Source organism: Galeopterus variegatus, unplaced genomic scaffold (assembly GCF_000696425.1).
Source record: "Galeopterus variegatus unplaced genomic scaffold, G_variegatus-3.0.2 Scaffold845, whole genome shotgun sequence".
Lineage (NCBI taxonomy): Eukaryota > Metazoa > Chordata > Mammalia > Dermoptera > Cynocephalidae > Galeopterus > Galeopterus variegatus.
In genome coordinates this window covers 255,642-269,407 of record NW_007726956.1, presented here as the reverse complement: position 1 = coordinate 269,407, position 13,766 = coordinate 255,642, and the positions used below count along the sequence as shown (strand labels likewise).

The window sequence follows — 13,766 nt, the reverse complement described above, 5'->3', positions numbered from 1 at the left end:
GAGTTGGAACCAGCCCAAATGTCCATCATTGGATGAGTGGATTTTTTTGCAGCTGGCTGGCACAGGGATCTGAACCCTGGACCTTTGTTTTTACAACACCACAGTCTAGCAAACTGAGCTAACCAGCCAGCCCTAAAAATGTTTAATTTTAAGTAAATATTTTTTAATAAATGATTTGTATCCATCTATATGGAAGTCCTGCTTTCTTAAACTTGTATTTTCAAAAGTGGTCATTCCTTCTTAATAACTAGCAACACACGGACTTCAAGGCTATAAGGGACCAGCAGCCCAATCTTAACATTTTACTTAAATATGGCATAGCCTCAGAAATAATCTGCAACCCCCCTTGCTATTAAGTAGATTTTTTTTTTAACGACAACAAAGGGGGAAAAAAACACCCTGATCCCTGAACAACTAGTGAAGTGCTTCATTCTCCACCCTCCTGCCACTCTCACACCACAACGCCACAAGCAAATAATTTATTGAAATTAATGGAAACCATTTAAAACATTGATGTTTTGTATGTTTTGTTCATTTGCTACTAAGGTATCCTGAGAGCTATTTAAAATGTCATAAAAATTAATAATGCAAAAGCGATGTTATTGTTCAAACACTTTAACAAATTGTTCATGTGGCTATTTATCTGAAGAAAATAATTTTTAAAATTAAGTTAAAAATGTGCATGAAGGTATTCACTATATGTAATGATATATGAATAAACAGTAATTTTATAATAATAAAAAACTAGAAACCACCTAAAAACTAGCTTAGCAGATTATGTGATACCACTAAAATGGACTATTATGTCCATATGATGACAAATCTGAAAGCAAGGTAGAAACAAAGAAAAATTTATATGATATAACAGCAAAAATAGCTGGGTGCAAAATGCTACATATACTTACCTGTCAGTAAGATAAAAATGTATACTTATTAACAAGAACTGGAAAAAAGCAGAATTAAGAATAGTTTTTGTGAGATTAACTGTGATCTTTCTATTTTAAGAATATTTTCACAGCTTTTCAGCAATAAAATTGTTTTAAAAGAAATTACTGTAAAATGAAACAAACTCAATGGCCAAAATTCAACAGCAGAAGTAATTGGTCCTAGTTCCTAATCTTATTTCTAAATGTTCCACCTATCTGCCTTTAAGGTTTTAACAGTAAACATTATTTATGTTTCAATCCTGAAGCCCTGAATTCATACACAGCAGTATAGCTAGGCAGAGAGTTTATTTACAGAAGGCAGGCCTGCCCTTTGCATGTGAACACATACAGAAAATGATAAAGATCGTTATGTCCAATTTGTAATTTACAGAATTGTGATTTGCCCCACCCAGTACACCTATAATTGAATTCCTCAGTCATAAAATCATTGGTACCAAACAAGTTCAGATATCTTTTATCTAAGCCCTTTTCCCCCCTTACCATCAGTTAACATATTTCTTATGGGGCTTTTCTTCTTTTTATAGATTCATTTGACTTAGTTATAAATTAACCCCACAAGCAACTCCCCCATCCACCCCAGTTCTACTGTTTCCTGTGTACCAGGTTTTTTTTAACTTTACAATTTATGGTATAAGGGTCATTTAAACTGCTATTTGGTAAATGATGTCCAGGGAATTGTCTCTAGATTTTAAAAAAAGTTTCCTAAAGATAAGTGTCCCCAAGCACAGATTCTCCTCATAGCTGGGCACCCTAGCAAAGAAGTCGAATGTTACTGCTGAAGTCTTCTGTTATTTCTTTTTTACTTTTATGTACTGTAGTAAAATAGACATATCACAAAATTGACCGTTTTAACCATTTTTACATATACGGTTCAGTGGCATTAAGTATATTCATGAAGTTGTATAACCAACCTCCATAACTTTTCCATCTTGCAAAACTGAAACTCTGTGCCCATTAAACAGTAACTCTCCTTCCCTCTCCCCAGCCCCCAGTCCCTGGCAACCTGCATTCTGCTTTCTGTCTCTATGAATTTGACTACGTCAGGTACAACTTCTGATATATCTTGTTTCACTTAAAAAATGAAAACTAGTGTAGTTTACTAAATTGGTTGGAACATACGAGAGAGTTGCCAGCAAAAAAATTTAGGGTAGAATTTCAAATGTTTAGCATTTCATTTTTCATGCCCCAATGCTTTCATTTAGACCCCTCATTGTTAGATGCCAAAGTACATACTTGCCCCTTACTTTGTCTTTAAAGAGTTTGGTCTTTTGATTTTAAATGGCTTTAGGCTTTTCTAAAGTTAAACCTATTTTCTAAGCAAACTTAATGCTGTTATTGATTTCTTTTAAGAATCAAAGTTCCCTTAGTACTTTATTCACTGAATTCCCAGACATTTTGCCTAAAAACAATATGGTCTTCTTCTCTCATCTCACTATTCAAATATAAGACTACTAATTCTTTTTTTTTTTTTTTTTTTTTTTTTTTTTTTTTTTTTTTTTTTTTTTTTTTTTTTGTCTTTTTCGTGATGGGTAAGGGGATCACAACCCTCGGTGTGGGGTCCACCGGGCTCAGCCAGTGAGCCCACCGGCCATTCCTATATAGGATCCGAACCCGCAGCGGGAGAGCCGCCCACGCTCCCAGCGATGCACTCTCCCGATTGCGCTGTGGGGCCGGCCCTAAGACTACTAATTCTAAAGTTCTTTTTCGAATCTTATCTTGGGTAGTGAAGATTCAAAGACCCAGGGATTATTAATGAGATGGAAATACGTTCACAGTTCCGTTTTGAACATTCGGATCAGACCCTAATTGTCAACACCTAAAAGCTTTGCTCCGAGGTGGTTCCCAAGGATGGCGAACTTTGTTATTTTCCCCACTCATAGGCTTTCTAGGGGGCTAGAGGCAACTGGCTGAAGCATGAAGTAAAGTAAGTAGAGACCAAACTTCCATAGGTGGGGATGGGAATGTGTGTACATAGGATTGAAAAACACAGCTCGAGAAACAGCCCCGATGGAATGAATGTCCCTGCTTTGTTCTGAGACTTGCAAATGAACTGAAACTCACTCTATAAATTAGTGAAAATCTAATGATGATGATTATTTAGTAAGTCCAATGTGACTTTGTGACTCCAATGTGACTTTTGAAAACCTTTTTATCCTGAAGTGATTTGAAGCTTACAGAAAGTTGCAAAGAGGGCAGAGAGAGTTCCCATGTAGCATTCTCCCAGCTTCCCTACAGTGAACATATTACAACCACAGTACGATTCTCAAAACTAATAAATTGACAATAGCACAATACTATGAACTACTTTATTTTGATTTCATCAGTTTTCCCAAATGTCCTTTTCAGTTCCAGAATCCAATCCAGGATCCCACATGGCATTTAGTGGCCATGTCTCCTTAATCTCCTGCAAATCTGTGGCAGTTCCTCCATCCTTACTTGTCTTTTATGACCCTGACACTGTTGAAGGGTGTTGGTCAGGTATTTTGCAGAATGTCTCTCTATTCATGTTTGTCTAAAGCTTTCTCATGATTCAGTTGAGGTTATGGATTTTGGGGAAGAATACCAAAGGCATGATATGCCCTTTTCAGGACATCTTATCAGGAGTATATGAGTTCAATTTATCTTACTACCATTAATATTGACCTTGATCATTTGATTAAGGTGGTGCATGTCAGGATCCTCCACTGTAAAGTTACTATTTTTCTCTTTGTGATTAATAAATATTTTGGAGTGATTTACAATGCAACCCCCATCAAACTACCAATGACATACTTCACAGAAATATAAACAAAAAATTCAAAAATTTATGTGGAACAACCAGAGGCCCTGAATAGCCAAAGCAATCCCAAGCAAAAAGTGCAAAGGGGATGGTATCACACTCTCTGATTTCAAAATGTACTACAAAGCTACAGTAATCAAAACAGCATGGTAGTGGCACAAAAACAGACTCATAGAGAAATGGAACAGAATAGAGAATTCAGAAATAAATCCACATACCTACAGCCAACTGATTTTTGACAAAGGAGCCAAAAACACACATTAGGGAAAAGACAGTCTCTTCAATAAATGGTGCTGAGAAAATTGGAGATCTATATGCATAAGAATGAAACTGGACCCCTATCTCTCACCATATACCAAAATCAACTCAAAATGGACTAAAGACTTAAATATAAAACCAGAAACAATAAAACTTCTAGAAGAAAACATAGGGGAAACACTTCAGGACATAGACCTGGGCAAAGATTTTATGAATAATATTTCAGAAGCACAGAGAACAGAAACAAAAATTAACAAATGGGATTATATCAAACTAAAAAGCTTCTGCACAGCAAAAGAAACAATCAACAGAGCAAAAAGACAATCTGCAGAATGGGAGAAAATATTTTCAAATTATACATTAGAAAGGGATTAATATCCAGAATGTACAAAGAATTCAACAACTCAATAGTAAAAAAAAATCTGATTAAAAAATGGGCAAAGGAACTGAATAGACATTTTTTGAAAGAAGACATAAAAATGGCCAACAGGTATATGAAAAAATGTTCAACATCACTAATCATCAGAGAAATACAAATCAAAACCACAATGAGATATCATCTCACCCCAGCTAGAATGGCTATTTTCAAAAAGACAGAAAATAACAAATGCTGGCAAGAATGTGGAGAAAGGGGAACTCTTGTACATTGTTGGTGGGAATGTAAATTATTAAAGCCATTACAGAAAACAGTATGCAGGTTTCTCAAACAAGTACAGATAGAACTACCATATAATCCAACAATCCCACGACTGGGTATATATCCAAAGGAATGGAAAACAACATGTCAAAGGAATACCTGCACTCCCATGTTTATTGCAGCTCTATTCACAATAGCCAAGAGTTGGAACCAATCTAAATGTCCTTCAGTCGATGACTGGGTGAAGAAAATGTGGTACACACACAGACACACACACACACACACACACACACACACACACGCAATGATGGAATACTATGCAGCCATTAAAAAAGAATGAAATTCTGCCACTTGGAGCAACATGGATGAGCTTGGAGAAAATTATGTTAAGTGAAATAAACCAGACACAGAGAGAGAAATACCACATGTTCTCACTTATATGTGAAAGCTAAAAAAGTTGATCTCACAGAAGTAGAAAGTAGAATAGTCATGACTAGGGATTGGTGAGGGGATGGGGAGAGTGGGGAGAGTGTGGTCAGTGGATACGAAATAGTAGAGAGGTAGGAAGAATGGGATCTAGTGTTCTATAGCAATAAAGGGAGACTAAGTTAACGACTAAGTTAAAAGGTACTGTGTATCTTTGAATATCTAGTCAAGATGATGTTAAATGTTCCTAACACAATGAAATGGCAAGTGTTTGAGGTGATGGATATACTAAGCACCCTGATATGACCATTGCACACAGTGTGAATGTACCAAAATATTATGTTGTACTCCATAAATATATACAATTATCATGGGTCAATTAAGAAAAATAAATTAAAAACAGAGAAAAAGAGAAAGAAAAATAGAGAGTAGAATAGTGGTTACCAGAGGCAGGGAAGAGGGACAGGGAAAGACTGGTAGACTGGTACAAAGTTACAATTAGATAGGAAGAGTAAGTTCTGGTGCTCTAGGGTGACAATAGCTAATCAAATTGTATCTTTCAAAATAGCCAGAAAAGAGGATCTTGAATGTTATAACCACAAAGAAATGATAAATGTTTAGGTGACAGACATGCTAACTATTCTGATCATATCATTACATAATATATGCATATATTGAAACAACAAACTGAACCCCATAAACAGATACAATGAAAAAAAATTTTTTTTAATCCAAAATAAATAAATAAATATTTGGGGGGATACACTTTGAGGTTGTGCAAACAAACATCCTGTTTCTCCTTAAACTTTCACCCACTAATTTTAGTATTCATTGATGGATCTTGCCTGCAGCAATTATTGGTATGGTTTTCTGGCAATAATTTTCTATTTCCCTCATTCCGTTTACATTTATTAATCTGAATTATTCTGCAAGGAAGAGTTCTCCTTCACCCCCCATTTATTTATTTTTTCAGTCATTTGTTAATATCAGCCTGGATTCATGCATATAGTTGTCCCTCAGCATCTACGGGGGACTGGTTCCAGGACCTCCCTCAGATACCAAAATCCACAGACACTCAAGTCCCTGATATAAAATGGCATGGTATTTACATATAACCTATGTACATACTCCCATACACTTTAAATCATCTCTAGGTTACTTATAATACATCATACAACGTAAATACTATGTAAATAGTTGTTATACCATATTTTGGGGGAATAATGACAAGGAAAAAAAGTCTGTTCATCTTCAGTTCTTTTTTCCAAATATTTTTGATACATGGTTGGTTGAATCCACGGATGCTGAACCCACAGATATGGACAGCTGACTGTATGTATTTTACTATTAATTTTTTTTTTTCCTTTTTGTCTTTTTTCGTGTCCGGCAATGGATCGCAACCCTCAGTGTCGCGCCCGTACCGGACCGGGACCGGCAACGGGATGGCAACCCTTGGTGTTGCGCCCACACCTCGCTCAGCCAGTGAGCGGGAACCGGTCTGTATGTGGGATCCAAACCCTCGGCAGGAACGCAGCCGCGCTTCCCAAGCGGCGCACTATAGCAGTGCGCCACTGGGCCGGCCCCTATTAATTTTTGTATCTATCTGACAGTTCTTTTCCCAATGCTGTGTATTCTATTTATCTGCAGAATTCAGGAAAATGAGTCATCACGTGATTTTGTGACTCGTGATTTACTGAAATCAATTATAATAAAACTACATAAAACCTTAAAATGACTTAGGTTTCCCTTCCCTCTCTAAACACATTTGGGCACCAAGAACTGCCTTAGAATCCAAGATCAGGCCTCAAAGGTATAAATCCTCAATGGTGGACTGCTCAGAACTTTTCCTGAAGCACTTGAAATCAAACCCCAAATCTAGTTAGTTCCAGGAAGGAAGTAGTTTCAAGGTAGGGTACTAGCTTAACTCAGCAATTCTTCCTCCTAGAATGAAGAATGTGGTATATATGAAGCTACTTTCTCTTTTGTGACCAGAGATTATATTGCATGGCCTACAGGGAACCAGGCAAGATAGCTTAAGTTTTAATCTCGATTTAATTGTAAGTATCATAGGAACCTAAAATAAAGTACTTGTAATTATTACTTGGGTAGAAAAATAAGAGGAATGTGCAAGACTTATAAGAGATTTATTTTTAAGGATTTGCATTATTTCTCAACTTCTAGATCGATCATTTTCCTATCTTTGTTTTGTCTTAGGCAAATCTGTCACTGTGTACTCCTTCAACTTACTGGTAAATTGTATGCTGATAGTCAAAAATAAAAACTCTCTAAGAAATTTTGCAATAAAATACTATGAAGAATTTGCATGTTCTTTAAAAAGGATACTGTTAAATACAAACTTAACATAATAAATTCTGAGTTTACCTACCGTTAAAGGTGACTCGTATTTCAGAAGATGGCTTTCTTGTTGTATATCTGTAGTTTAGAGCTGGCTTCTTTCAAATCTGAATAATTAAAAAACAAACAAACAAGATTTTCAACATACACACATATTGAAAATCCTTAGACAATCTAGGCTGCCAAAATGTACATGGATAAATTTATTTTCTCCTGTTGGAGTTTATTCTGAATGTTTGCTATCCCTGATCCTAAAATGCTTTATATTCCCTAGAAATCACCAACAGACCACCAAATGACTCACCATAAATCATGCACGGCTGAAGAATCTTTTAAAATTTTTTTCATAAAAGAGACACATATTAGATTCACTTCACCCACTTTCCTAGTTCGGTCACTAGCACAAGTTAAGGGCCCTTTATTTTATCCATCTATTATGTCAAATTAATAATGATACCTACACTATTATGCAGACTTAAGAAACATTAGATCTTAACAGGATTAATAATCTTGAAAGATAACTGTTTGATAAAAGTTGTACACTGCAATTATGATATTTATTGAAATATAACCTCATTCTAGATAGCACATGATTTTTAAACCTAAGACAAAAAGTACAGTTGTGTGCTACCACCATGTAGGCACAGTAGGTGCAGCACACGCCATATGAAGCACATTTTTCAGAGGAAGATCCAGAGAGCAGACTGTCTAAGTAAGTGTGCAAGGGGTCTTATGATTCACATCCTAGTGTCTTATGAAGGGCCCAGGGATCCTAGAATAGCTGCACATTCCATAAAGACAAAACAGCACCTTGTGCCAAAAGCCCTATCATCAGGACCTGAATAGTCCCAAAATCCAGACCCCACATTCTGCACAGTCTAACCTACACAAAGGTCTACATTTTTTTCTTTTTCACTTCTGCATCTTTCAATTTAGAATTTACAAAACTATTCTGCTACCTAATACATGGCATAAAATCATGAAGATAAACCATCTTCTCATTTTGTTATTTCTAATATGAAATAATATAAAGTACAGCCAATGTATTCTGCTTGTTTATTTGTTTGTTTCTTTAGCCTTGTTTAGTACTTCTGTTTGGAAACTGAAATGCAGACTCAGTATCAATAATAAAGCAACAATTTTGTTTTCAGAATGGGACATGTTTTTCTATATAAAGAGCTAAATTTGTCAGTGTTTTATGCCTGTATGTTTTGTGTTTTCTGGCTGTGACTGCTGACCTGTATCACAGCAATTTACATAAACACTCTCTACTTTGTTAGCCAAAAAGGAAAACAGTATCCAACCAAAACTGTTCATTATATGTTACACATATCACACATGAGGAACAACTTTATCCAGAAGATTACCACTTTGACATTTTTTTCATTTAAGGTGACTACAAAAAAGGGCTCAAATATGTGAAAACAAAAGGAAAGAATATTAATAAAGAAAAATCTGAACAAAATCTCTGTGTAAAAAATTAAAGAATGTTGATTCCAGGTTAAGATTAAGCCATACTAGCTTTCCTTGATACGCATCCCAATTTCTCTTAGAAATACATATAGATTTATTAAGAAGTAGACAGGAAGAAAGTAAAAATCTCTGGAAACTAATATCTATTCCTAGTGTGTAGCCCTAAGGGTTGTTTCAAACAGAAAACCAGGCCAGCTCCTACTACTTTCAGAGGCAGACAGTTCTATAATTTTCCTAAAACCCTCTCCCACTATTAAGATCAGTACTCTCCTTTCATTCAGAATTGCATTGTATCTTAAAAGGGATAGTCTTCAGTAATAAAATATAGTAGGGCAGAGATAAGATCTATTCTGGGGGCAGTATATATCAAGGATTATAGTTCTTTCACATTATCCATCTGGTCAATTAAATACATATTGGTTTATATTCATTAGATGATAAGTCCCCCTACCCATCCCCATTCGTCACAGAACTGGGCTGTGCAGACAGCAGACAGTCACCTCACACTACAACAGAATCCACACTAAATAGGGGCAGTTCACACCTACTCATTCAATTATTTCATATCTCAGATAGGATTTTTCGCCAGAATCTAAATAGATAATAATGCAAGCCAAGGGCGACTTACTCAGACTAACTTGTCTGAAATAAAATAAATGGTAAAAGTTGACTTCAGAAATAGAAAAATGGGGCTGGCCGGTTAGCTCAGTTGGTTAGAGCGTGGTATTGATAACATCAAGGTCAAGGGTACGGGTCCCGGTACCAGCCAGCCATCAAAAAAAGAAAGAAAGAAAGAAAGAAATAGATAAATGATTAACAATGGAAACAATTGAAAAGTTATCAAAGAATTACTTCCCCCAAAAGCTCTGGGCCTAGACAATTTTATAGGTTAATTTTTTCAAACTTTCAAGGAGACATAATTTTCTTGCTACATAAACTGTTTCTGAGTAGGAAAAAAATAGTGATCAAATTAATTTTTCTTTCTTTATTATTTTTTAATTTATTTTTTGGCGGTTGGCCAGTATGGGGACCCAAACCCTTGACCTTGGTGTTATACCACTGTGCTCTAACCAACAGAGCTAATCAGCCAGCTTAAAAAAAATTTTTTTTAAATTTTTTGAAAGTAGAATGATATTGATATTAAGCCCATCAAGGAACAAAGAGAAAAATATCAGTCCCATTTATTAATATTGATTTAAAATTATAAATAAAATGCTCATTAAAGAATTCAATAGTATACTAAAAGAATAAACCACCATAATCAAGTTACATTTATCTCAGAAAGGCAAAGGAGATTTAATATAGAAATCTACTAAAACAACACGTCACAGCAGTAGGTCAAATTTTAAAAGAAACCATATGATTATTTAAAAAAATGCTTTAAAAAATAGTCAATAAAATTCAACATTCATTCTTGACAACATTTCTTTTAAAAACTAAGACACTTTAATCACAAGAATATTTATCCCAAACTTACAACCAATATCATCTTAATTGTGAAATACTATAGCAGCATTTCTCAAGGTGTGTTCTATAGATAACAAATTCCTTAAGGGTTTTCAACAGAAAAGATTCTACCATAAGATACGTTTGCATTTGTTGTTCATTTTTGGAGATTAATAAAGTACATGAGCATTAGGGTATACGCAGTAAGCCCTACAATTAAAAAAAAAAAAAAAGCACCTTCAACAGTAACAATCTGTCAATTTTGTCCAACTGAACAGTTCTCAAACTTATGTATTTCCTCACTTTCCATTATTTCATTCCACAACCCACTTTACTGTGGTGGTTGTCATTCATTTTTCAAGCTTACGTCAGATTTATCTCCTTGCTAACTCCGTTAGACTTTTCTTGATTTTCATTCCATTTGTCCAATGCTGTGCCGGTAAATATTTAACTGGCTCTCCTTGCATGGAAAAATGCTCTGATATGCAGTGTTTGCCAATTTCTGTGATATAAATACTCTCCCCATGACTGACTTCAAACCACCAACATGGTGTCATCGAGCAGTGGGAAGGGACAGAGCACTAGCACAACATCACACAGTGTTTCCACCGTATGGACACAAGTGACATGAATAATTTCAGCAATGTAAAATAACTAGCAAGTGATGTGGTTTGTGTATTTATTACCTTTATTTTTAATATAGCTTGTTTAGTTGTAAGTGTATATAATTTAATCTTTAATAGTGGTTGTACATAACAATTGGCTCATTAACATCCTGAAAATTTAACAATTAACTTTCACAATCTGGTCTGAGACGGCTCCAGCACCCCACTGTTGCCCCCGCAGCATTTAATAGTTTGTCCCCTACTGCTGAAACTTTCTCCTCCCATAGCTACCCAGACAGCAGTTTCTCCTTATTCTTACCCTACCATATGACTACTATTTTAGTCCTTTTTCTGGTACCTTTTCTTTCTGAGATTTTCTATTGTATCTGCTCTGAAAGTTCCCTCTTGGCCTTCTCTTCTTTTTATTCTTGCCCTGGGCACTCTGACCCATAGACACATCTACTTGCTTATAGCTGCCAAATCCTTATGTCTAACCACAACTCCTCTCAAGAGTTCTAAATCTCTATTTCCAAATTTCTTTTTGAACACCCCTACCTGAGGCTCTTCAGGAATCTCAAACTCAGTATTACTCAAACTGATTACCCACATTCTCCCTCTGAAGAATTAAAGGACCATTCCTCATTCCTGAAAAGTTTCAAAGGAATTCCATTCTTTGCAAGGGTCTTCCAAAATACACTAGAGGAGATTCAATTCATAACTGTACGCAACCCTTCTCATATCCCCCTTTCCTTCAATTTTTTTCACAAACTATACTTTCCAAAGCATCCCCTTCATCTAAAGCCCACCCACCTGCTCAGTAAATTCAAAATCTCTCCCTTTTGGGCCGGCCCGGTGGCGCACTGCTACAGTGCGCCGCTTGGGAGCGCAGCGGTGCTCCCGCCAAGGGTTCGGATCCCACATACAGACCGGCTGCTCACTGGCTGAGCGAGGTGCGGGCACAACGCCGAGGGTTGCGATCCCGTTGCCGGTCCTGGTCCGGTACGGGCACGACACTGAGGGTTGCGATCCGTTGCCGGACACGAAAAAAGACAAAAAGGAAAAAAAAAAAATCTCTCCCTTTTCCTCTCTTTCCTAGCACTTTATTATGTACATCAGCTTAAATCTTCTCCAGCTTTTCATGACCAGTCCCTTTCTACACATTCTCTACTATCTTACCAAAAAAATCTAGGAACCAACTTTGTAAGATCAATGTTTGGAAGGATAGGTTCAAATGCTGATTGATTTTATTGGAGACCAGACTCAAGATGGGCCAATTACATCGTTCTCCAGATTTTTACAACAGTAGTACAAATCTGCTGTTCATTTGACGTCTGTATCCCAAGATGACAAAATAAAATGACTTTACTTGGATTAGGACAAATTTAAGAGAGGGAGAGAGAGAGAAAAAAAAGGATTTCATAACAATGGCTGGTTTTAAGTGATGGTGGAATTACTGAATATAACTTAAAGATTTGGTGATCTATTTTACTAGGCACAAGCAAGAAGAATAGGTACTTTCAAGTTGCTTACTACTTACAAGACACATAAACTGATCTGCAATAAACTAGAACAACTAAAAGTTTAAATCTAACCCATGGTTACACCTGAATATGGTTATGCTGGTATAGATCTAATTGTTAAATGTGGAGTGGCAGTGGGGTATAAACATCTCCTTCTGTGTAATGTTAAATCCTGAAAATTAGACTCTTGTGCAAGACAGGGTGGCTGGGTTCAGACTGCCTGAGTTCAAATCCTAGTTTTATCACCTGGCAGGTTATTTTACCTCTCTCTTCCTGTTTCTTCATCTGATCTTAATAGTGTATACACTATATGCTTGTTGGAAGAATAAAATGAGATAATGTATGCAATGTACTTAAAATAGAGCCTGATACAGAAGAAGTTCTCAAAAAATATTAACTATTACTATCAATAGCTAGATGACTTTTTTGGTGCTTGAACTAATTAAGGAACAGTCCTTTAGAAAGATGGCTAAATGACATTTTGGCTGAGGATTTAAACTGTGAAGAAGACTAAAGGGTAGACTGAAAGGAAAGAAAGCATTCTCTAAACATGAAATCATATGGCTACATTTATAAACCAATTATAAACTAAGTTATCATAATGAATAATATTAGTCCAAAAAGTTATGATAGCTATTTAGAATTAGGAAGTCGAATGAGACTATAGATTTGAGACATTAAAGCAACAATTATTTGTTGAGCATCTGTTATTTGTTAGCAGCATTCTAGGCAATGTGAACAGATAGATATTCCAGCTGTTGTGTAACTGCACATATGAAGATGTAATAAAAAATTAGATGCCGAAGGATCATCTGCTATAATCCAGCATTTGGAAAAAAAAGGAGAAAGAAACTAAGATTGTTAAAGACAATTATGAGTTATCTCAAGTGACTATGCTTCACAGGGATTTATGAGTCAATGTTTGTTGACCCCCTTCTGCCAATCTGAGGATTACTGATTCAATACCTTTTTAAAAACATCAATCAAAATCCATGTATAAGTGATGGGCAATTTTATTTTGTCTCAGAAAGAACAACATAAACTTTTTTTCACATTAATTCAGAATAAAAACATTCCTATTTGATCACTTGATTCGTAGATAAAAGTGCACTCCATTTCCTTATTATAGTTAGAGACCTAACTAAAGAGAGAGAAGTCAGGAACTGGGACACAGAGGAAAAGGAAGAGAGCTATCAGAGAGAGAGAAACAGAGAAAAGAAGGAAAAAAGAGACAGACTATAGGAAATACTGGGGAATAATAAAAAAAAAAAAAGGGGGGGGGGGGGGGAACAAGAAGAGGGAATAAGAACTAGAGCTGGA

The 13,766-nt window shown here is 35.9% G+C and overlaps 1 protein-coding gene across 1 annotated transcript in view; it reads right to left on the bottom strand.

Moving 5' to 3' along the window:
* Nucleotides 1-13,766, bottom strand: part of PPARG (peroxisome proliferator-activated receptor gamma) — a 120,811-nt gene that overhangs the window by 104,969 nt on the left and 2,076 nt on the right. Inside the window, exon 2 of the mRNA XM_008572871.1 lies at nucleotides 7,434-7,509. The gene's annotated coding sequence lies outside the window, so the exon portion shown is untranslated. The remainder of the gene's footprint in view (nucleotides 1-7,433; nucleotides 7,510-13,766) is intronic.